Source organism: Lytechinus variegatus, chromosome 12 (genome assembly GCF_018143015.1).
Source record: "Lytechinus variegatus isolate NC3 chromosome 12, Lvar_3.0, whole genome shotgun sequence".
Lineage (NCBI taxonomy): Eukaryota > Metazoa > Echinodermata > Echinoidea > Temnopleuroida > Toxopneustidae > Lytechinus > Lytechinus variegatus.
The window spans coordinates 13,433,143-13,459,669 of NC_054751.1; the positions used below are offsets into that span (position 1 = coordinate 13,433,143).

General features: G+C 35.0%; 1 long non-coding RNA gene across 2 annotated transcripts in view; it reads left to right on the forward strand.

Moving 5' to 3' along the window:
- Nucleotides 1–5,999: 5,999 nt before the first annotated feature.
- Nucleotides 6,000–26,527, forward strand: part of LOC121425675 — a 33,286-nt gene continuing 12,758 nt past the window's right edge. Inside the window, exons 1-2 of one of the 2 annotated variants that reach the window (XR_005971517.1) lie at nucleotides 6,000–6,039; nucleotides 11,860–11,929. This is a non-coding gene — a long non-coding RNA (uncharacterized LOC121425675). Of the gene's footprint in view, nucleotides 6,040–7,946; nucleotides 8,162–11,859; nucleotides 11,930–26,527 lie in introns of those variants that run through there. The other variant, XR_005971518.1, reaches the window with a different exon arrangement.

The window sequence follows — 26,527 nt, forward strand, 5'->3', positions numbered from 1 at the left end:
ATCGAATCGAACTGTTGTTATATAATACTCTGGAGATAGTCACGCAGTGAAGAAGATGGATATGAACGCGATAATTAGGACAAGCGGTTTCTACGTAGATACTTAACATCACACATTCAGACCGTTCTACCTCCATGATGAGAATCTTCAATAGCTCTATGATGAGACTGAGCTGCAAACAGCATCTCCCATTTTCGATGTGTGCGTAGGTGAGTGAGCGTGCGTTGTGTGCGTGTGCGTACTGTACTTGGAGAAAGGAGCGATTGAGAGGAGTTGTGTGGGAGACCCCGAGTGTGGTTGTCTATATTTTGGATCATGGACCTTTGGACCAAGATGGGGACATGGGGGATGTGGGTGTGTATGGGGACACTCTGCCACAAATGTTGTGGGAGAGTATGCATGTGTGGGTTTGCGTTGTGAGGGTTGGTGTCTTGGTCCGTGGGGGAGTATAGACCTAAATAGGTAGATTGTGAGTGTGTATGGTAAAATAATTTGTGATGGTGAGCTTGCGCATGCACGCAACTGTGTGGGCGTGTGCGTGCGTTCGATGGAATAAAATGATTTGTAATCTCTAAGATTCATTTTGTGAAAATCACCAATCTAATTGGTATCATAAATTGACAAACTTGCCCAAATATTTCGGGTTTTCTGTTTTTCTTCTTGTAAAGTCAAACTAAATGAAAATATTTCAATTAATTCTGTTTTGAAAATTGATTTCTAGATAACCTTCTTGCATGACAGAACAATCATACATCATTGAATCATTGAGATAGATTGATGATTGATTCTTCATTTTCGGGAGAGGATAGATATGAGGAAGGCACTGTTATTCAATTATTAAAAGCGCAGTCACTTTGGCAAAGGAACAGACTTTTTTAAAGTTATAAAATGATCTATGCCAATGGATCATCTCTTTTACATTTTTTCCATTTCCTCGTGTTTTCTTTCGGATACACTTCCTCCCCTCAATGTGCCAATCCTCCATCCATAAATTCTTATACAAGGAATTACACTGTAAAATAAGGAGAAAGTACCTAATTTATCAAGCTTTATTGTAAGGTAAGGATGGCGCTGAACATAATTCACTGTAATTGCAACTAATCCCTAAGAATTCAACAATAAATTCAATAATCTTTTCTGTTATTCAAGGTGCGAGTCGATCTACTTCAGTCTTAAGATTATCATGCAGGTCTGTACTGAAAGGGGAAAGAAACCATGGGCATGATGGGAGCAAGTTAGCCTGCGTGAAAACATAAAAATCAAAGAAACTTTCTCCCGTTTGCAATGCAGCCAACAACGCCCAATCCCTATTTACACATTTGACCTAAATGTTCAATTTCTCTTAATAGATCTGGGCCCCATCTTACAAAGAGTTACGATTAATCCAATCAATCGTAACTCTATGGAAATCCATCAGTGTCATAATTTTTTTTCCACAGGAAATTTGCAAAATGTCCTTTGTAAACAAAGGAAAACACACCATATTGTCAAGAAATCAATGAATTTATAAATATACATTCATATCCATAATTATTTGGAACAAACATGCATTTTATTATGTTGCTTTGCTGGCTTTCCATAGTTGCGATTAATCGCATCAATCGCAACTCTTTGTAAGATGGGCCCCATGTATTCCTCTCATGGAGGATTATCTATATCATGGGCAAAGAGTTTATACATACTATCATTAGAATGACAACAAATAGATATTTAGGGGTGTATTTTCATTGTAGGAAAGGGAGAGTTGTGTTCTATCACAAATTTTGGTCGCATTGCCAATCAGAGGATCTCCATAGCATTAGCGAGTTCGTCATTCAACTGTTCATAAATTTCTTACTGTTTATCCATTTGTTCAAAAACTGTCATTGACATAATACTTTGAATATTCAGTTTTCATACAAACTTTTTCTTAGGGGGGCCGTTATCCTTTGAGAGTCTCATCCTTCCGGTCAATTCCCATACATACTACTTACATTTTCCGATCAATACAAACTAGATTTATTTACATAATTCACTTACATCGAATTTCACACCTACCCACACAATACACACACTTGGTAGTTTTATGGTTATCAAATACTGTTATCTTCTTTTCTTAAGATAAGTTTAGAATACTTCTGAGCGCAAACGTGCTGGAGTTGTTAGACGTGCATTTTTTTGCAGTAAAATGCAAAAATCATGAGTATAAACGCTTGTATTCAGTTTAACTTTACCTATATGCCTATACATAGATTATATATATATACCACATCCTTATTGTATGGGTGTGTGTGTATGTGTGATGGATTGGGGATTGCCCTGTAAAGACATCCATCCACCAATAAACACACACCCACAAAACAGCCATACAACACAAACCCTCACTCAAAGGCTGACATCAGTTGAAATATACATATTTAAAGATACTTAGTGAGGCTCAGTTGTGGAAGAAACTGGTTTTGGGATATACTGATTATAAATGCACGTAAGAATAAGTGCACAGACTATGTGCTGTAAGATTTTGGAATGAACAAACTTGCTAAGAAAGTAACTCTATTTTGCTTCTGACACTTCATATTCTGTTTCATGCGCTCAACGACAAGCATGCCACACAAATGTTGCGTTTGAATATGAATCTCCCACTGTTCAACGTTTGGCTCTATGGTCATATTTTTAAGTGAAGAATTAAGAATCAAACTTAATTGTTAAATTAACTATTATCATAATAATAATAATAATAATAATAATAATAATAATAATAGGCATTTATATAGCGCCATCTATCTAGAAATATTCTATTCCGAGGCGCACAAGAAAAGAAAGAATGAGAAAGTTTGGATGAGTGTCAAAGTGCCAATAACTAATACTGTTAGAAAAGATAAGATTTCAGTTTGGATTTAAAGGTCTCCAGTGATTGTATAATTCTTAAATTTAATGGCAAATTATTCCAGAGAGAAGGTGCTGAGGCAGAGAAAGCTCGTGCACCATATGCTACACGTGTCTTGGGAGTCTTAAGAAGTTGCTGGTGTGATGATCTCAGGCTTCTAGCTGGTGCATAAGGCGTGACAAGGTCTTGTAGATATTTTGGTGCCAAACCATTAAACACTTTCCAAGTGAGAAGAAGTATTTTAAATTCTATACGCTTCCGGATTGGCAACCAACATGACCAATGTAACTTTTGGAGAATTGGTGAGATGTGTTGATATTTTGATGTACAAGTTGAAACCCTGGCAGCTGTATTCTGAGCATACTGAAGTTTATTAACATTGCGTGAGGTTATATTAAAAAGAAGAGCATTTCCAACATCTAATCGAGATAGTACAAATGAGTGTATAAGCATAGCAGCCGACTTATGGTCAAGGACTTTCCTCATGCTGTTAACAATATGAATATTATAGTATACTGATTGACATATTTTCTTTACTTGTGCATCCATAGACATATGTTCGTCAAATACGACACCGAGATTTCGAACTGATGACAAGGCTTTAATCAAGGAGTCCCCAACCTGTATAGTCCGGTCCTTAATCAAATGACTTTGTGATTTAGAACTAATAATCAATAAGTCTGTTTTACTTTCATTTAATTTCAACTTATTGTTTAGCATCCATGACCGCATATCATCTATTGTATTTTGTAAACGAAGCCTGGCAGACAACTCACTAGCAGGGTCAGTTGGATCAAATGACACATACAACTGTGTATCATCCGCATACATATGAATGTCTATGCCATGTTTATGCGCAATTTTTGCAAGAGGACTGGAATAGATGGCAAAAAACAACGGCCCGAGGACTGAACCTTGGGGCACTCCAAAAGGAAGTTTAACAGGAGACGACATATTTTCACCAATCTTGACAACCTGTGATCTATCATGAAGATAAGATGAAAACCAATCAAGAACAACTCCTTCTATGCCACAATATTTCAACCGATCCAATAGCAAATCATGGTCAACAGTATCAAATGCTGACGAAAGATCAAGCAGAAGGAGGAAAACAGCCTTCTTGTCATCAACAGCACGAAGGATATCATTTGATACACGAACCAAAGCAGTTTCTACCCCATGACATTTCCTATATGCAGATTGGAAAGGTTCAAACAATTCATATATATTCATAACGTCTTGATACTTAACTGTTCTATATCAAGGTAGTCTTCCATCTTTTCTGTTCTTCTATTTATTTCCTCCCTTCCTCATTTTTTTAATTTTTTGTACTCGTTTTTAGACATTAAGGTTCTCATTGTTTTTTTTTTTATTTCTCATGATTTTGTTTGTTTTTAGTGATTCAAATAAATTTTAAAGGTGTTTCACCCAATCTAGCTCTAGGCTTATGTAGTCACACCTTTGAATGTTTATTACGTACTTTTATATTTTATATAACTCACATATTATCCATGTAATATCATACATTGTATTCATATTGTGACAGTGTAAACATGAACGAATAAATAAATGAATAAATAACTAAATAAATCAATCTTTATCTTCCTAATTTGATACAAAAAACATACATCCAACGAACGCTATTGATAAATGCTGTTGTTTCATTGGCGATGATACTCACAAGTTTTATAGGATAACCCCCCACTTCCATATTTTTTATTTTATTTCCTTAACATTTTCTCGCTCGCTTTACTTTTTGGCACATTAAAATGTGCGAAAGTAGATGGCAGGTTCGAATCCCGCTGGTTCCAATTTTTTCTGACTTATGAATTATGATTTTCATACAGATCGAGCATACTGATCTTATGATTTTCATTATAGATCGAGCATACTGATCTTAAACAAATAGCAGTAATGTCGAAAATTTGTTTAACAAATTATGATCTCCTCCTATAAAAGCCTCTTAATTTACTATCTATTGTCCACGGCGGACGGCATTTGAATAGTAATGAGTCAGAAAGAAGAGGATCGAGGGTATTTGAATTCCAGTTCTAGCCTGGTGGTGTAGTCGCTGCCCGGAAAGCGTAGATGGCAGGTTCGAATCCCGCTGGTTCCAATTTTTTCTGACTTATGAATTATGATTTTCATACAGATCGAGCATACTGATCTTATGATTTTCATTACAGATCGAGCATACTGATCTTAAACAAATAGGAGTAATGTCGAAAATTTGTTAAACAAATTATAATCTCCTCCTATAAAAGCCTCTTAATTTACTAATTAAAATGTGTGTGAGTCATCAAACAAAAGGAAATGAATGTTATTGAAAAAATAACCGGCGACAGTCTGCTCGAAAATTTGATGACTCTAAATCTATTTGTATTTCAAACAACAAAAAAGGACAACGAGGGTTTGATTGATGTTTCACATGTTCAATACTGACAAACCAGACGAAAGCTGTCAGTAAGGTCTTACGTAATTAATCGTCACGGCGAAAATCATTTGTCTTTATTTTTCTGTTTGAGGGTGACAACCTGACAGAGGCTCGAAATTTTATATATCACATTATTTTCACCTTCGTACTTTATTGCGTTCGGTAATCGTAACGAAATTCGATCGTAGCTGAAATGAGAATAGCACATGCTTCACCAGTTAATATTCATGTGTCAAACACGTTGTTGTCATGTCACGGTCAAATGAATGTATAGGTCAATAATATTTTGGCCAGCGTGATATATATATATATATATATATATATATATATATACTTTTATACCACTGTTTATATGTGGACATTTTATGTAATTCTCGCCGTGCTGTGTGGACCCGTATGGTACTATGTGGACATTTTAATGTCCACATAGAAACAGTCGTCTAAAAGTGATTTTTTACATGCCAGAAAGGACGTGAGAATAACGCCATATTGTGGGGACATGAATTATGAGGACTCATCATTTGCTCATACCCACCGCTAAGTAATTGGTTATTGTGCCATCTGTTGTCGTGAAGGAGACATTTTACGCGCCAAGAGCTGAGAGCAAGGAATACCCCCCTAGTTCAGTGGTTGAAGCGGGACATTTTAGCACTTGATTTTGCCGCCCTCTATAAGTATAATAAGCGTCACGTAACTAGGTTGCATTAACAATGGATCCAAGATGGCGAAGACCACAAATGTGAGTAAACTCTCTTCTACTTTTATTTCTTCATCCCATTTCTGCCATTTCTTTCAATTTCAGTAAATTTTATATTAACCAATCATTGCTAACCGATATTTTTACCCATGTACAGAAGTGTTAACGTCAGATTCAAATTATAAGGCGCTGTTTGGTGCATTTGTATAGTTGCATTTTCCTTGGCTACGCTACGTGCGGCCCTATAGAGTATAGGGCCAAGCGCCAGGCGTTAGGGGGTAAAGGTACGAATAGTATGGTAGTGGATCGTATTACCGAACACTTTTCATGAATTTGATCATATCAAACACATTATTCCAATAAAATTCACCAAACTTTCACCATAAATACACAAATACCTACAAAATATAAATATGCAAAAATTTTGCCGAAATTGTTTTTCATTTTTACGACATCAGCTTCCAATCGGACCCCTCTTCGCAAGTGAAATATTTTGGTCACTTGAAAAGGTATCGTATTACCGAACGTGTGTTTTCTATGGGAAAAGTTGGGAAAACAACAAAGTCACTGATGAGCTATTTTGACCATATTTTACAGTTTTGAGGATATAAAGACTTCGAAATTGTGTTTTTGATAATTTTTCATCATTTTTCTATTTAAGTTCCCTTTGGAAGGAAGTTGCAAAGGTTTGAGCGTATTTGATTATTTTCTGACGCATATGATGCGCGCGTTCGGTAATACAAGGCCGGTCGGTAATACAATCACTCACTATACTAGGACCTATGATTTTTACCCCAGAACGCCTCCAAGCTAGTCCAGAGTAGGTCTAAGCCAAGGGGTTCAAGATTTTTGCCACCCTTTGACATCAAAATGTTTGTCCACAGCCCTGGAAAAATGGGTAACTCGGCCACCAGGTGGCTGGGAAATCTTTGCAGCTATAGGGAAATTTTGATATTTGGAGGAAAATTAACAGCGTTGCCAGAAGGCAGATGTACGATAATTATTCTTATTTGTAGTTTTGTACGATAATTTTGCCTTTATGATGTAGGATGGGGGGTGCGATGTCCGGACACTTAACAAAAATTAAGCCTAGTTTTTCGTCTAAGGATTAAGCCAAAAATGTATGTTGAATACTTATCACCATCAATATTTGTTCTCCACAATATTTTCTGACATTTTGTGCTGAAAAACTTCAAAGATAATTCCACTGAAAAAATGGTTAAATGTACGATAATTTCGCCATTTTCGTATTTTCATAATTTTCGTATTTACATGACTTGTGTTGAAGAAATTTAAGCTATTTTAGCATTTTAAATCCCTCATTCATGCTCCAAAACTCGGCACTTGCGCTCGTCGTGCAAGTAGGCCTATTCCAATTTGCATTTCCCACAGTTAAGGTTCTTCAGTTCACTCGAACATGTAAAAATTGTGTTACATTTTGCACGCGCGCATTTCTTCATGTGGGTGCGTCAACGCGCGCGTATTTCTGTACGTGCTGCGTGTATTAAAAGTATTGTATGGTAGATGTTCATGAGTCCACGCGGGTCATTAGTCCACGCGCCCTCGAATACGCGCATGCGACGCGATATATGCCCTAAATTTCTTGGACAGTCTAGAAAACAACAAGCCTATTAGAGATATGACAGAAACTTTCAAGAAAAATCATTGGTTTCTTGTATTTTTATGAATTTAACTCATATACGACCAAATTTATTCATTGTGAGAAAACTAGGGCTTCCCCTGACCTCAGACAGGTACCAGAAGAAAGAGCGAAAATTGACCAATCAGGAGATACCTTTCATATTGCCGAAAAAAAATCCCTCGCAAACTTATTGAATTTAGAAGTGCTCTTATTGGATATTTCATTCCAAGACCGTACGAGCCTGCCAATTGTTTGTTTTGTTACCTAGCTACAAGAGTAGCGCGCTCTGCAAGACGCTACACCCCCAAGCTATCGATAGCGATATCGCGATCATGTTTTCCCCACGCAGCCATTTTTCCCTGCCGCGTGCGATTTGCAGAAAAAGTAACTGCACTTTTAGGTCTATTTTGACATGTTTTCCTCACAACAGTCGCGATTGAAATATTTTGAAAGGATTAATTCAAATTGTATTTGTAATCCCAGGATATACCTTCGTATTTTTTGCTCTGTGATATTTTTTGGGTAAGTTTTCATGATGATTTATCGTGCTTGTCGCGTTGTTGAGTTGTGATGTGCGAGGCATCATCAACTGCAGGCAATCTCAAACATTTCTGTTGACCACGCAATTTTCTGATGATTGCTTGTTAAGATTCTCTTATTTCCATTCATAAAAATATAATTTATCTGACCCTAGATCTAGGTGAAATTATTTTTGTACAGAATTATTTATCTGTCTGGTCAGGGATTTTTCTTTTTTTAGAAGAAAATTCGGCGAAACCAAGGCCCTTTTTTCGTTTGCCATTTCATGTTCTTTTACACACGTGAACGTCTTTTCATATTTTATGTAACCAAACCGATTTAAATCCATCCGAATCTTTGCAATCCTGTCATGAAATATAAAAAATACCCACATATACAGCTAAAGAAAGGACTAAATGTCCCGATTTTTCTTTGATTTATTCTTTTTGTTATAAGATTTTCATGAAATCTTATACCCCTTTCATAAACCCAATTAAAATGAATTAGGCGGCTAATAGCAGCATAATTTGGTCGTAAAATTGGAGGAGGATAAGAGTTATCCGCATTACTCTGATGCTGCTATTAGTTTATGAACGCATTTCCAAATAATGCGGATAATTGCCATGGTGCGGTCACAAGGTCACCCTTTTCCAACACAACCGCATCGGAGGGGGCGTGTCCAGTTGTCATGGCGATTATCCGCCTTTTTCAGGATGGGCGCTCGTAAAAATAATGCGGCTTATTTTCGGAGTTTATGAACGCAATTTTTATTGAATTATCCGCATTACTCTTAGGCGGCTAATTGGAGGATAGGTTTATGAAAAGGGTATTAGACTCTGTTATGTGAGACATGTATATCTTTTCCAACATAAAAAGTCATCCCCACACATGCCTTTTTGTGTATGTGGAGCTATCCATGCGAGAAACTTGTGAGGATATCATTGTCAATAAGGCCTTAAATTTTCCTCCAATGATGAAACAAAAGTCAAATCCCCTTCTGCATACTATGATGAAAAAACAAAGATATTCATTCACAAACAGAACATTAAAAAACAACTTACATTTTATTTCTCCCGTGTCAAACCATTTTTTTTTTTTTGCCATTTTCTCTGGCAGGCTATTACTAATTGTACCATGTACATGTATGTCATGTCATTAAAAACTGGTGCATGACATTTTGAGACTGAAGATTCCAAGTCTGAAACATTTCAGGTCATACAACAAAATGCATTTTTTTTTAATTTAATTTTTTTAAAAATTTATATTGACATGTAGACATTGGAAAAACATCCCAATCACAGGCTTAATTAGTGCAAAATGACCAAGACCAAAATCAAAGTTTAAACTCAATCCTTGGAGGCATGTCCACACAATCGGATATAATGTCCCCATAATCTATTATATACAATTAAGTCTCACAATGAATGTACTGCAAACCTTGCACAAGTTTTAACTCTATCCTTGGATATGTGTGTCCACACAATTGGACACAATGTATTACCAAGTATACTGCAAACGTTGTACAAAATTGAACTCTATCTCTGCTTTTTTGCGGACTATATTTGGTCAAATGAAAAAGGGAATCTAGTGTAGTGGGAAAGGTGAACCATGGGTCAAGAAAATAATTGTTAGCTTTCAAATTAATTTCGAGGTATTTAGGAAGAATTATATTGTACGAAGATCCACTGAAAAGGATTGCTCTTCAGATTCCCTCATAATGATAATATGACAAAGAAGGCTGAAATATGCGGGTCCCGCACATGTGAGCACATGGCCATGTAGTCCCATACATGCATTTTGAGTGCAGTGCATGTTACTCAGAAGAATTTGGTAAATTTCTCATCATTTTCTACATTCAAAAACCTCGCATCATTAAATTATTCTTAGGTGCATTGTTATCAACCTTTCCAATCACTTTGACAGAGTTTCTTTTATGATTCAATCTCATGACTACAACACTAGATTAGCTTTAAAACTATAAATTAAGACTAAATTATAAACAAGGCTTTTTAATGTTTACCAGCTGTGCAGTCCCAAGTCTATGCTTGAATCTAATTAAATGACTCTTGTGCTGAGCAAAATCTTATTTAATGAAGTTTTAATAGTGAGTGGTGTACATTTGTGCAGATCTTGCTTAGCTTTATTTTGTGAGTGCCTCCTAAGCATTTTAGGACAACTTCAGAAATGTGTACCGTATTCGTTCCAATAGCCGCCCATGCTCCAATAAGCGCCCAACCCAGAGTTTTTGATTTCCCAAAACAAGAAAAAATAACCGCCCATGCAAGTTAAGTTAATAAAAGTTAAAATGATGAGTTCACAGGAAATTTTGTCATTTCCAATAATTTTTCTCACCGAGATTTATTATTACGTGCAATTTCAATCTTAGTGAAAAGTTTGGGTCATAAATCTGATACCAACTTTTTCAAATTTTTGAGAATCACTGACAATAAAAGTAAAGTAAGTGAAATTGTGTGGTAAAATTTGTCATAACATTTGAATATAAACAATTGAATTGTACATTGTATTTTTCCTTACAGCTTCATTTGAAGGTGAATGTTCAATTAATTTTATGGTAGGCTATAAATGGGTGATGTTTCAAATTCAATACCGGTACCTATATGTCTTATTTGAAGCAGCTTGATGTGCTGAGCATTTTGACACCTTCGTAAAAAAAAAATTGGTTAAAAAAATGGTGAGGAGTCGGCTAAAAACAATTTTCCAAGTGGTGGGGTCTGAGCACGAGTCAAATTGATATTCTTCAGTAAATTACACATATTTTCACTGCATTAGTCGATTTGCAATATTTTCATTCTTTTTTCAGAGATTGTGACCTGTACAGATTGTCATTGTCAGGGGGCAACGTGTTAACTAGAGACCTGGGGGGCATTTCATGAAAGGACTTGTCAGAGGTTTAATCCGACAAATTGTTATAAGCTACTGAAATGCTTGCATCTGATTGGCCGAGAGCAAATTTGTCGGATAAAATGTCTGACAAGTCCTTGATGAAATGCTTTCCTGGGGGGCATTTCATCAATTATAACAGTTTGTCGTATGAAACGTCTGACAAGTCCTTTCATGAAACGCTCTCCTGTCCACCCATCTTTTGGATGGGTAATTTCAAAAGTGAATGATGGGCAAAACAAATTGTAAACCTGTCCAAAAGACAGACAGCTTCCAGACAGCCAATTATAACAACAGAAAAATGGGGATGGTTTACAATTTTTACTACTGATGTACATGTACCAGGGCTCACACTAAGGATCGATATTTTGAACAATTTTGGCAACAGCTGTTGTTTTTATTATCATGTTGATTGTAGAAATGCATGTGGAAACATTGCTGAATTCACGATCTTAAAATCGCATTACACATGGCAGAAAATGCTTAGCAAACAGATATACATGCAATACCAGCTATCGCCAGCCCTGCTCGGTACTAGGACGTGGTACCAAATGCACAGTGAAAACACATGTGTGTACTTGAGTGGGCGTGGTATTGTAGCACCGGGGTACTACAAATTACGTTGGCTGATATGCTAGCTGCATTTTTTGCCACCCCCAATGAAATAGGTCAAATTTTGCAAATGCAATTTTAAAATTATTTTGTTGGTATCACATCAATAGGGAGATTTTCATTACTGATGTGTATCAAATTTTAATTTGCATTTTTGATTTTGTTTTGTTTTTGTTATAAATGGACAGTATTGACAAGTACAGCACCCCTGGTTAGATCTAGCATGCAGCAATGGCTTTGTCAGTCAGAAAAAGTATGGTAAGTAATTAGTTGATTGTCCTTTGCTTTGCACAATGCCCCTTGTGATTATAGCATTAAGTATCTAATTTGCATAATTTATGCAAAAAAAGGTGAAATTGTCATATCTACTGAGCCCAATGACGGGTTTTCATGATATTTAGTGATAATGGGCCGTATGCATAAAAAGTAGCAATTGCTTGATAGCAATTGCTTCAAGCAAAAGCAATTGCTAGCCAAGCAAAAGATCAAGCCAAAGCAATTGCTTAATTTCGTATGCATAACCTTCTGCTAGTGCTTAAACCCTTTGCTTGCCTTCAGCAAGCAATTGCTAGCGGTTTGAACAATGGCGACGTCACACTGGTGCGCACACGACCCACAGAACAAAGGTGCGATCGCGTGGATCGCATGCAGAGGTTTCCTGACACGGCAGTGCAAAATTCAGCGCTTCTCTCATGTATCATTTTGTCCTTTGATGTGGTGTCAAACTATTACTCTAATTTGTTAAATTGATAAAGTTGGCATCTAGTTTACACTTTTGGCTTCTCAACCACGTACATAATAAAACGCGAACACCTTGGTCAAGCAAACGCTCAAGCTGCTATGAAGGAGCTTGAAAAAACCCAAGCAAATGCTTAAGTTAAGTGCACCCGCAAAATGTTTGCTTTATGCATACACTTTTTAGCAATTGCTACATCGTCAAGCCAGTGCTAGCAGGCAGTTAGCAATTGCTTGAGCTTACTAGCAAAAGCTTTTGCTTGCAAGCAATTGCTCATTTTTATGCATACGGAATCAAGCAAAAGCCTAGCAAAAGCAATTGCTAGTTTTTATGCATCCGGCCCAATGAAATGTTACCAATGAGAATTTTTATCAGAGGTCATTTGGGGTCATGGGGTCAATGTCAAAGGTCAAATCTTCAACTTATTCCTATTTTACAAGTTAAGGTGTCAAATTGTAGTTCCTGGACTCATGATTAAAAGTGTTCATGGTGACCCCTTCACCCGAACCTTTTTTTTTTTTTTTTAGAAAATTACAAATGTCAATTCGTTTGATTTCCATGGGTTAAAACTCATTCTTTTTTTTTTTTGGGGGGGGGTACCAGGGGGATTGTGGTTTGTGAGAAGCAATTTTTGTAGTGTTTGTTTTTCAAAAAAATCAGGTCACCAGTTTAATGAACATTATTTAAATTGTTAATGACAATATTAAACTTTCTTTGTTTCTTTGAGTATATCACATATTCTGAGTGAAAAATAACAAACCGAACATACTAAAAGGTGGGCTGTTACATCTTTAGTTGGTGAATGTCTGTTTAAATGCAGGATTGCCTACCTCTATATGATGCAAGAACAAAAATTAGTGGAATTACGTGAATCTCTGCTTAACCAAGTAATAGATGCAAGTGGTTCTATGCCATATAGTCGTACGCTAAAATAGGGTAGAGAACGTTACATAAATCACCAAAATAATTTTTTTTTTGATGATTTGACCATGTTCTCCTTTATGAATCTTAAAGTCCATGGTACCAAACTTTAGCATTTTTATTCTAGTTTTCAAAACAGGAAACACATCACGGATATCTTCCTGACATAAAAAAAATATAAGCGGGTGAATGAGACATGGTATAGGGTGGAGGTGGAGGGGACACGGGAGTCAGTGCAAAGTCAATGCAAAACAGTTCTTTTTTTCACAATTCAATTCTAATTCAATTCCAATTTATTTTGTGTGATCATTTTTTGGTCGAGACATTTTGCCCAAAATGTGGTGAAATGTGTACAAATCCAATGTAAAATAGATTTTTTCAATGAATTAATATATTTAGCATTTTCTTTTCAAACTCATTGAAATCAATTTATTATTGTGTTTTTATGCCAAAAAAATCCTCACCAATAATTTCATGCTCCATAACAAAGAAATAAATAAGAAATCAAAAACAATAAGATACATAAATAAAAAAAAAACAAGAAAATACATAAGAAATTAAATTAATATGCTAATTCTTTTTGGTGCATAATCATTCTCATGGACTAAAGAATAATGTATACCAAAATTTATAACTCTAAATGGCTGATTAGGGAATTATTACCAAAAATGGAATTTTGCATAAATTAACTTAATTAAATATGCATAAATGAGCATAATTTATTCATAAAGAAAATTTTCTCAAAAAACTAACTATACAGTTTTGTTTGATTTGTTTGCCTTTACCAGCATGGACGTTTTCATAGCAATTGTATGATCCATGGCTGAGATTTTAGGGGGTACCAAAATTTATGCTACCCCTATCATGAATGCTCCCCCCTATCTACCACCCTACAAATATGGCTACTTGGCATTAATTGATTGCTAATTGCTAATGAACGAAGAGACTACAAAAACGTTTTTACTTTGGAGTAGTGGACATATAAATTACCTTTAAATTGATACTCTTTTCTTCAATGTAGCACAGGTATTTGTTGTTTTATGCCACTTTTTATTAGAGAGTGTGTCGCACAAATGTAACAAAACCACCTATGTGTGGGCCCACTATAAAACGCACCGCCTAAATTATAACTCTGGTTTATTTTCATGAAGCACGATATTACAAAAAGCATGTGCTGCGGCACAAAATGCAATGTTCAGGAGGCCATTTTTCCTTAAGTGTACCTCACATGTCAATAAAAACTGGTGCATATGAGATGTTGAGACTGAAGATTCCAAATCTGAAACATTTTAGGTAGTACAACAAAATACATGTTTTTTAAGGATATAATTGATATGTCGACGTATAGAAAAAACATGCCAACCACAGCCTAAGTACAAACCCAATCAAAGTTTGAGTGTATCCTTGAATACAAATTATACAATATAGTATGTCCACACAATTGGATATATATGTCCCCATAAAGTATATACAAATAAAGTACGTCTCACACAATGAATGTACAGCAAACCTAGCACAAGTTTTAACTCTATCCTTGGATATATGTCTGCACAATGGGACACAATATGATACCAAGTACATTGTACATTTTGTATACTGCCAACATATGTTGAGCAAAGTTTAACTTTTTCCTTGCTTTTATGTTTTTCAAAAATTACTAAATTTAAAACTATGAATTAAAACTGTATACTTATGAATAAGGCTGCAATTTTAATGTTTACCAGCGTGTGCAGTCTAATAAGTCCATGCTTGAATCTAAACTGTCTATTGTGCTGAGGAAAATCTTATTTAATGAAGTTTTAATAGTGAGTGGTGTACATTTGTGCAGATCTTCCTTAGCTTTATTTTGTGAGTGCCTCCTAAGCATTTTGGGACAATTTCAAAAATGTAACCCCAAATTTGGGGTGAATCACGAAAATCAAATTTCAGTCAGCAATTTTGTTAGTTACTTTTGAGGTCAATTTTAACCCAGCAAATTTGAGTGGTTTTAAAGAAATTTTATGAATTATAATTGAAACATTTTTGGGTCATTCAAGCCCAATTTGGGGAACCATTGGAACCCTACACCATGGATTGTTTATTTTTCTTTAATAGTATATTTATAGGTACCTATGAGAAATGAAAAACCTGCGAATATTAAATTTTAACTCTGTTTCGTTTTCATGAAGCACGATATTACAAAAGGCATGTGCTGCGGCACAAAATGCAATGTTCAGGGGGCCATTTTTCCTTCAGTGTACCTCACATGTCAATAAAAACTGGTGCATATGAGATGTTGAGACTGAAGATTCCAAATCTGAAACATTTTGGGTAATACAACAAAATACATATTTTTTAAGTATATTAATTGATATGTCGACGTATAGAAAAAACATGCCAACCACAGCCCAAGTACAAACCCAATCAAAGTTTGACTGTATCCTTGAATACAAATTATACAATATAGTATGTCCACACAATTGGATATATATGTCCCCATAATGTATATACAAATTAAGTCTCACAATGGATGTACTGCAAACCTTGCACAAGTTTTAACTCTATCCTTGGATATATGTCTACACAATCGGACACAATATATTTTCAACTACATTGTTCATTTCGTATACTGCCAATGTACGTTAGTTTAACTTTATCCTTGCTTTTATGTTTTTCAAAAATTACTAATTTAAAACTATAAATTAAAACTGTATACTTATGAACAAGGTTGCAATTTTAATGTTTACCAGCGTGTGCAGTCTAATAAGTCCATGATTGAATATAAACTGTCTATTGTGCTGAGGAAAATCTTATTTAATGAAGTTTTAATGGTGAGTGGTGTACGTTTGTGCAGATCTTGCTTAGCTTTATTTTGTGAGTGCCTCCTAAGCATTTTGGGACAATTTCAAAAATGTAACCCCTAATTTGGGGTGAATCACTCCCGAAAATCAAATTTCAGTCAGCAATTTTGTTAGTTAGTTTAGAGGTCAATTTTAACCCAGCAAATTTGAGTGGTTTTAAAGAAATTTTATGAATTATAATTGAAACATTTTTGGGTCATTCAAGCCCAACTTGGGGAACCATTGGAACCCTACACCATGGATTGTTTTTTTCTTTAGTAGTATATTTGTAGGTACCTATGAGAAATGAAAAACCTGCGAATATTAAATTTTAACTCTGTTTCGTTTTCATGAAGCACGATATTACAAAAAGCATGTGCTGCGGCATAAAATGCAATGTTCAGGGGCCATTTTTCCTTAAGTGTACCTCACATGTCAATAAAAACTGGTGCATATGAGATGTTGAGACTGAAGATTCCAAATCTGAAACATTTTGGGTAATACAACAAAATACATGTTTTTTAAGTATATTAATTGATATGTCGATGGAGAGAAAAAACATGCCAACCACAGCCTAAGTACAAACCCAATCAAAGTTTGAGTGTATCCTTGAAGACAAATTATACAATATAGTATGTCCACACAATTGGATATATATGTCCCCATAATGTATATACAAATTAAGTCTCACAATGAATGTACTGCAAACCTTGCACAAGTTTTAACTCTATCCTTGGATATATGTCTACACAATCGGACACAATATATTTTCAACTACATTGTTCATTTCGTATACTGCCAATGTACGTTAGTTTAACTTTATCCTTGCTTTTATGTTTTTCAAAAATTACTAATTTAAAACTATAAATTAAAACTGTATACTTATGAACAAGGCTGCAATTTTAATGTTTACCAGCCTGTGCAGTCTAATAAGTCCATGCTTGAATCTAAACTGTCTATTGTGCTGAGGAAAATCTTATTTAATGAAGTTTTAATGGTGAGTGGTGTACGTTTGTGCAGATCTTGCTTAGCTTTATTTTGTGAGTGCCTCCTAAGCATTTTGGGACAATTTCAAAAATGTAACCCTTAATTTGGGGTGAATCACTCCCGAAAATCAAATTTCAGTCAGCAATTTTGTTAGTTAGTTTAGAGGTCAATTTTAACCCAGCAAATTTGAGTGGTTTTAAAGAAATTTTATGAATTATAATTGAAACATTTTTGGGTCATTCAAGCCCAACTTGGGGAACCATTTGAACCCTACACCATGGGTTGTTTTTTTCTTTAGTAGTATATTTGTAGGTACCTATGAGAAATGAAAAACCTGCGAATATTAAATTTTAACTCTGTTTCGTTTTCATGAAGCACGATATTACAAAAAGCATGTGCTGCGGCACAAAATGCAATGTTCAGGGGCCATTTTTCCTTAAGTGTACCTCACATGTCAATAAAAACTGGTGCATATGAGATGTTGAGACTGAAGATTCCAAATCTGAAACATTTTGGGTAATACAACAAAATACATATTTTTTAAGTATATTAATTGATATGTCGACGTATAGAAAAAACATGCCAACCACAGCCCAAGTACAAACCCAATCAAAGTTTGACTGTATCCTTGAATACAAATTATACAATATAGTATGTCCACACAATTGGATATATATGTCCCCATAATGTATATACAAATTAAGTCTCACAATGAATGTACTGCAAACCTTGCACAAGTTTTAACTCTATCCTTGGATATATGTCTACACAATCGGACACAATATATTTTCAACTACATTGTTCATTTCGTATACTGCCAGTGTACGTTAGTTTAACTTTATCCTTGCTTTTATGTTTTTCAAAAATTACTAATTTTAAACTATAAATTAAAACTGTATACTTATGAACAAGGTTGCAATTTCAATGTTTACCAGCATGTGCAGTCTAATAAGTCCATGATTGAATATAAACTGTCTATTGTGCTGAGGAAAATCTTATTTAATGAAGTTTTAATGGTGAGTGGTGTACGTTTGTGCAGATCTTGCTTAGCTTTATTTTGTGAGTGCCTCCTAAGCATTTTGGGACAATTTCAAAAATGTAACCCCTAATTTGGGGTGAATCACTCCCGAAAATCAAATTTCAGTCAGCAATTTTGTTAGTTAGTTTAGAGGTCAATTTTAACCCAGCAAATTTGAGTGGTTTTAAAGAAATTTTATGAATTATAATTGAAACATTTTTGGGTCATTCAAGCCCAACTTGGGGAACCATTGGAACCCTACACCATGGATTGTTTTTTTCTTTAATAGTATATTTGTAGGTACCTATGAGAAATGAAAAACCTGCGAATATTAAATTCAAACCCTGTTTCGTTTTCATGAAGCACGATATTACAAAAAGCATGTGCTGCGGCACAAAATGCAATGTTCAGGGGCCATTTTTCCTTAAGTGTACCTCACATGTCAATAAAAACTGGTGCATATGAGATGTTGAGACTGAAGATTCCAAATCTGAAACATTTTGGGTAATACAAAAAAATACATGTTTTTTAAGTATATTAATTGATATGTCGATGGAGAGAAAAAACATGCCAACCACAGCCTAAGTACAAACCCAATCAAAGTTTGAGTGTATCCTTGAAGACAAATTATACAATATAGTATGTCCTCACAATTGGATATATATGTCCCCATAATGTATATACAAATTAAGTCTCACAATGAATGTACTGCAAACCTTGCACAAGTTTTAACTCTATCCTTGGATATATGTCTACACAATCGGACACAATATATTTTCAACTACATTGTTCATTTCGTATACTGCCAATGTACGTTAGTTTAACTTTATCCTTGCTTTTATGTTTTTCAAAAATTACTAATTTAAAACTATAAATTAAAACTGTATACTTATGAACAAGGCTGCAATTTTAATGTTTACCAGCGTGTGCAGTCTAATAAGTCCATGATTGAATATAAACTGTCTATTGTGCTGAGAAAAATCTTATTTAATGAAGTTTTAATAGTGAGTGGTGTACATTTGTGCAGATCTTGCTTAGCTTTATTTTGTGAGTGCTTCCTAAGCATTTTGGGACAATTTCAAAGATGTAACCCCCGATTTGGGGTGAATCACTCACGAAAATCAAATTTCAGTCAGCAATTTTGTATTTGCAGTTAGTTTGAGGTCAATTTTAACCAAGCAAATTTGAGTGGTTTTAAAGAAATTTATGGATTATAATTGAAACATTGTTGGGTCATTCAAGCCCAACTCGAGGAACCATTGGAACCCTACACCATGGATTTTTTTTCTTTAATAGTATATTTGTAGGTACCTATGAGAAAAGAAAAACTTGTGAATATTAAATTCTAACTCTGTTTCGTTTTCATGAAGCGCGATATTACAAAAAGTATGTGCTGCGGCATAAAATGCAATGTTCAGGGGCCATTTTTCCTTAAGTGTACCTCACATGTCAATAAAAACTGGTGCATATGAGATGTTGAGACTGAAGATTCCAAATCTGAAACATTTTGGGTAATACAACAAAATACATGTTTTTTAAGTATATTAATTGATATGTCGACGTATAGAAAAAACATGCCAACCACAGCCCAAGTACAAACCCAATCAAAGTTTGACTGTATCCTTGAATACAAATTATACAATATAGTATGTCCACACAATTGGATATATATGTCCCCATAATGTATATACAAATTAAGTCTCACAATGAATGTACTGCAAACCTTGCACAAGTTTTAACTCTATCCTTGGATATATGTCTACACAATCGGACACAATATATTTTCAACTACATTGTTCATTTCGTATACTGCCAATGTACGTTAGTTTAACTTTATCCTTGCTTTTATGTTTTTCAAAAATTACTAATTTTAAACTATAAATTAAAACTGTATACTTATGAACAAGGTTGCAATTTTAATGTTTACCAGCGTGTGCAGTCTAATAAGTCCAAACAGGTCACGTGATTGCGCTTAAAAGCAACCACTCACTCCACTAGATACAACCACTCGGTCCATACGAGTCACGTGATTGCACCTAAAAAGCAACCACTCACTCCGCTAGATACAACCACTCGGTCCATACGAGTCACGTGATTGCCCTTAAAAGCAACCACTCACTCCACTAGATACAACCAAGTTTAAATTGATTGGTACTTGATGTGAAATAAACAACATTGATTGCTTAAGGCAAGTACATGTATAAGGGGCTAAATTTAATTGGTCTGGGATGTTGAATATGTCTATAAATGTAGTAGCCTATTTTACAGCAATACTGCAAAACTAGAGCAAACTGATGCAATACCGGCTATCTTGAGCACTGACCATAGATGAATTAGGCTTTAGCCTATTGCATTTGTAGGCCTACAGTATTCTATTGGTGATTATCTACTGTAGTTGGTCTTACAGTAGACCAGGTTAGAATTTGAAAGATGTTCTTGATGCCTTGATATCAAAATCATGTGACAGCGAACATCCTGTTATCATTTTTTTTCTTTGAATTTGGGACACTGTAATAGTGTAGTTACATGTATATAAACGCTTATCTTAAAATGGGATTTTGAATGAGTGCGAAGATGTATGCAAGAAGATAAAAGGTACATGTATTATCATCCCTTTCAAAATACTTGATGTTCATCAGTTACATGTAATCTTCCAATATAGAAAGCGGTGTGTAATTCCATGATTCTTAATCCTTTAGTTTGGTCAGAAAATATGATTTTTAAAAAACAATTATTAGACTTATTAATTGCTAAAATGCTGTCCCCCATAATGTTCTGTTCTTTGCCTATAAGCTCAGATTTTGAAGTTAAAGAAGTGAAGTATGCAATTTCACTCGGGTCAAAAGGACATTTTTTTTTTAGAATCCAAATTTGAAAAATTAATGATTCCTGATTGAGTATTAAATTGAGAGAGTACAGGCATGTATACATTCCAATCGCGGTAACATACTTACAGGAAATTGACCTTGACTGAAGGAATGTACTCAAATACAGCCAAAAGGGGCATGATTAAAAAATGACCCAGTTCTATTTAGCATGGTATAATACACTGTTTGGTTTCCTTTTTGTGTACTTGGGTAAATTGAGAGCTGGTCCTCTGCAAAAAAACCCATTAAATGTCTTGTTATCATAAATATTGTCTTCTATCTTAAGATTTGGGATGCTGTTTGAGTGGAGCTATGACCGCTGATCTTAAAATGGCATCTTGAATGAGTGCGAAGACTGGTGCAAGACATAGTTATCAAAGGTATAATCATCCTTTTGAAAACGCTTGATGATTATCAGATAGTAATCTTCCCTTATGAAAAGCTGTGTGAAATTTCATGCTTCATAATCCTTAATCCCGCAGAATTCTCTGTTCCTTGCCCTAAGCTCAGATTTTGAAAATAGCGTATACAATTTCACTCTGGTCAAAGGGACATTAGAAATTAAAAAAAATCAAAATCTGAGAAATTAACAATTCCTGATAGTCTGATAGAGTATTATATTGAGAGAGTACAGGTGTTAATTTCTAACATACATTCCTTTCACGGTAACAGACTTACAGGATATTGACCTTGGCTGAAGGAATATACTCCATACAGCCAAAAGGGGCATGATTAAGAATATGACCTAGTTCTATTTAGCATGGTATATACACACTGTTTGGTTTCATTTTCGTGTACAAGAATCCAAATCTGACAAGAATCCAAATCTGAAGATAATTATCAATTCCTGATACAATATTTAATTGAGAGAGTACAGCTGTTAATTTCTATCATACATTTCTTTCGCGGTGACATACAGGAAATTGACCTGGGCTGAAGGAATGTACTCAATACATCCAAAAGGGACATGATTAAAAAATGACCCAGTTCTATTTAGCGTGGTATAATACACTGTTTGGTTTCCTTTTTGTGTACTTGGGTAAATTGAGATCTGGTCCTCTGCAAAAAATGCCATTAAACGTCTTGTTATCATAAATACGTCTTCTATCTTAAGATTTGGGATGCTGTTTGAGTGGAGCTATAAACGCTGATCTTAAAATGGCATCTTGAATGAGTGCGAAGACTGGTGCAAGACATAGTTATCAAAGGTATAATCAACCTTTTCAAAACGCTTGATGATTATCAGATATATGTAACCTTCCCTTATGAAAAGCTGTGTGAAATTTCATGCTTCATAATCCTTAATCCCGCACAATACTCTGTTCCTTGCCCTAAGCTCAGATTTTGAAAGTAGCGTATACAATTTCACTCTGGTCAAAGGGACATTAGAAATTAAAAAAATCAAAATCTGAGAAATTAAGAATTCCTGATAGTCTGAGTATTATATTGAGAGAGTACAGGTGTTAATTTCTAACATACATTCCTTTCTCGGTAACAGACTTACATGATATTGACCTTGGCTGAAGGAATATACTCGATACAGCCAAAAGGGGCATGATTAAGAATATGACCTAGTTCTATTTAGCATGGTATATACACACTGTTTGGTTTCATTTTCGTGTACAAGAATCCAAATCTGACAAGAATCCAAATCTGAAGATAATTATCAATTCCTGATAGAATATTTAATTGAGAGAGTACAGCTGTTAATTTCTATCATACATTCCTTTCGCGGTGACATACAGGAAAATGACCTGGGCTGAAGGAATGTACTCAATACATCCAAAAGGGACATGATTAAAAAATGACCCAGTTCTATTTAGCGTGGTATAATACACTGTTTGGTTTCCTTTTTGTGTACTTGGGTAAATTGAGATCTGGTCCTCTGCAAAAAAAGCCATTAAACGTCTTGTTATCACAAATATCGTCTTCTATCTTAAGATTTGGAATGCTGTTTGAGTGGAGCTATAAACGCTGATCTTAAAATGGCATCTTGAATGAGTGCGAAGACTGGTGCAAGACATAGTTATCAAAGGTATAATCAACCTTTTCAAAACGCTTGATGATTATCAGATATATGTAACCTTCCCTTATGAAAAGCTGTGTGAAATTTCATGCTTCATAATCCTTAATCCCGCACAATTCTCTGTTCCTTGCCCTAAGCTCAGATTTTGAAAGTAGCGTATACAATTTCACTCTGGTCAAAGGGACATTAGAAATTAAAAAAATCAAAATCTGAGAAATTAAGAATTCCTGATAGTCTGATAGAGTATTATATTGAGAGAGTACAGGTGTTAATTTCTAACATACATTCCTTTCGCGGTAACAGACTTACAGGATATTGACCTTGGCTGAAGGAATATACTCGATACAGCCAAAAGGGGCATGATTAAGAATATGACCTAGTTCTATTTAGCATGGTATATACACACTGGTTTCATTTTCGTGTACAAGAATCCAAATCTGACAAGAATCCAAATCTGAAGATAATTATCAATTCCTGATAGAATATTTAATTGAGAGAGTACAGCTGTTAATTTCTATCATACATTCCTTTTGCGGTGACATACAGGAAATTGACCTGGGCTGAAGGAATGTACTCAATACATTCAAAAGGGACATGATTAAAAAATGACCCAGTTCTATTTAGCGTGGTATAATACACTGTTTGGTTTCCTTTTTGTGTACTTGGGTAAATTGAGATCTGGTCCTCTGCAAAAAAAGCCATTAAACGTCTTGTTATCATAAATATCGTCTTCTATCTTAAGATTTGGGATGCTGTTTGAGTGGAGCTATAAACGCTGATCTTAAAATGGCATCTTGAATGAGTGCGAAGACTGGTGCAAGACATAGTTATCAAAGGTATAATCATCCTTTTCAAAACGCTTGATGATTATCAGATATATGTAAACTTCCCTTATGAAAAGCTGTGTGAAATTTCATGCTTCATAATCCTTAATCCCGCACAATTCTCTGTTCCTTGCCCTAAGCTCAGATTTTGAAAGTAGCGTATACAATTTCACTCTGGTTAAAGGGACATTAGAAATTAAAAAAAATCAAAATCTGAGAAATTAACAATTCCTGATAGTCTGATAGAGTATTATATTGAGAGAGTACAGGTGTTAATTTCTAACATACATTCCTTTCGCGGTAACAGACTTACATGATATTGACCTTGGCTGAAGGAATATACTCGATACAGCCAAAAGGGGCATGATTAAGAATATGACCTAGTTCTATTTAGCATGGTATATACACACTGTTTGGTTTCATTTTCGTGTACAAGAATCCAAATCTGACAAGAATCCAAATCTGAAGATAATTATCAATTCCTGATAGAATATTTAATTGAGAGAGTACAGCTGTTAATTTCTATCATACATTTCTTTCGATGTGACATACAGGAAATTGACCTGGGCTGAAGGAATGTACTCAATACATCCAAAAGGGACATGATTAAAAAATGACCCAGTTCTATTTAGCGTGGTATAATACACTGTTTGGTTTCCTTTTTGTGTACTTGGGTAAATTGAGATCTGGTCCTCTGCAAAAAAAGCCATTAAACGTCTTGTTATCACAAATATCGTCTTCTATCTTAAGATTTGGGATGCTGTTTGAGTGGAGCTATAAACGCTGATCTTAAAATGGCATCTTGAATGAGTGCGAAGACTGGTGCAAGACATAGTTATCAAAGGTATAATCATCCTTTTCAAAACGCTTGATGATTATCAGATATATGTAACCTTCCCTTATGAAAAGCTGTGTGAAATTTCATGCTTCATAATCCTTAATCCCGCACAATTCTCTGTTCCTTGCCCTAAGCTCAGATTTTGAAAGTAGCGTATACAATTTCACTCTGGTTAAAGGGACATTAGAAATTAAAAAAAATCAAAATCTGAGAAATTAACAATTCCTGATAGTCTGATAGAGTATTATATTGAGAGAGTACAGGTGTTAATTTCTAACATACATTCCTTTCTCGGTAACAGACTTACATGATATTGACCTTGGCTGAAGGAATATACTCGATACAGCCAAAAGGGGCATGATTAAGAATATGACCTAGTTCTATTTAGCATGGTATATACACACTGTTTGGTTTCATTTTCGTGTACAAGAATCCAAATCTGACAAGAATCCAAATCTGAAGATAATTATCAATTCCTGATAGAATATTTAATTGAGAGAGTACAGCTGTTAATTTCTATCATACATTTCTTTCGCTGTGACATACAGGAAATTGACCTGGGCTGAAGGAATGTACTCAATACATCCAAAAGGGACATGATTAAAAAATGACCCAGTTCTATTTAGCGTGGTATAATACACTGTTTGGTTTCCTTTTTGTGTACTTGGGTAAATTGAGATCTGGTCCTCTGCAAAAAAAGCCATTAAACGTCTTGTTATCACAAATATCGTCTTCTATCTTAAGATTTGGGATGCTGTTTGAGTGGAGCTATAAACGCTGATCTTAAAATGGCATCTTGAATGAGTGCGAAGACTGGTGCAAGACATAGTTATCAAAGGTATAATCATCCTTTTCAAAACGCTTGATGATTATCAGATATATGTAACCTTCCCTTATGAAAAGCTGTGTGAAATTTCATGCTTCATAATCCTTAATCCCGCACAATTCTCTGTTCCTTGCCCTAAGCTCAGATTTTGAAAGTAGCGTATACAATTTCACTCTGGTCAAAGGGACATTAGAAATTAAAAAAATCAAAATCTGAGAAATTAAGAATTCCTGATAGTCTGATAGAGTATTATATTGAGAGAGTACAGGTGTTAATTTCTAACATACATTCCTTTCGCGGTAACAGACTTACAGGATATTGACCTTGGCTGAAGGAATATACTCGATACAGCCAAAAGGGGCATGATTAAGAATATGACCTAGTTCTATTTAGCATGGTATATACACACTGGTTTCATTTTCGTGTACAAGAATCCAAATCTGACAAGAATCCAAATCTGAAGATAATTATCAATTCCTGATAGAATATTTAATTGAGAGAGTACAGCTGTTAATTTCTATCATACATTCCTTTTGCGGTGACATACAGGAAATTGACCTGGGCTGAAGGAATGTACTTAATACATTCAAAAGGGACATGATTAAAAAATGACCCAGTTCTATTTAGCGTGGTATAATACACTGTTTGGTTTCCTTTTTGTGTACTTGGGTAAATTGAGATCTGGTCCTCTGCAAAAAAAGCCATTAAACGTCTTGTTATCACAAATATCGTCTTCTATCTTAAGATTTGGGATGCTGTTTGAGTGGAGCTATAAACGCTGATCTTAAAATGGCATCTTGAATGAGTGCGAAGACTGGTGCAAGACATAGTTATCAAAGGTATAATCATCCTTTTCAAAACGCTTGATGATTATCAGATATATGTAACCTTCCCTTATGAAAAGCTGTGTGAAATTTCATGCTTCATAATCCTTAATCCCGCACAATTCTCTGTTCCTTGCCCTAAGCTCAGATTTTGAAAGTAGCGTATACAA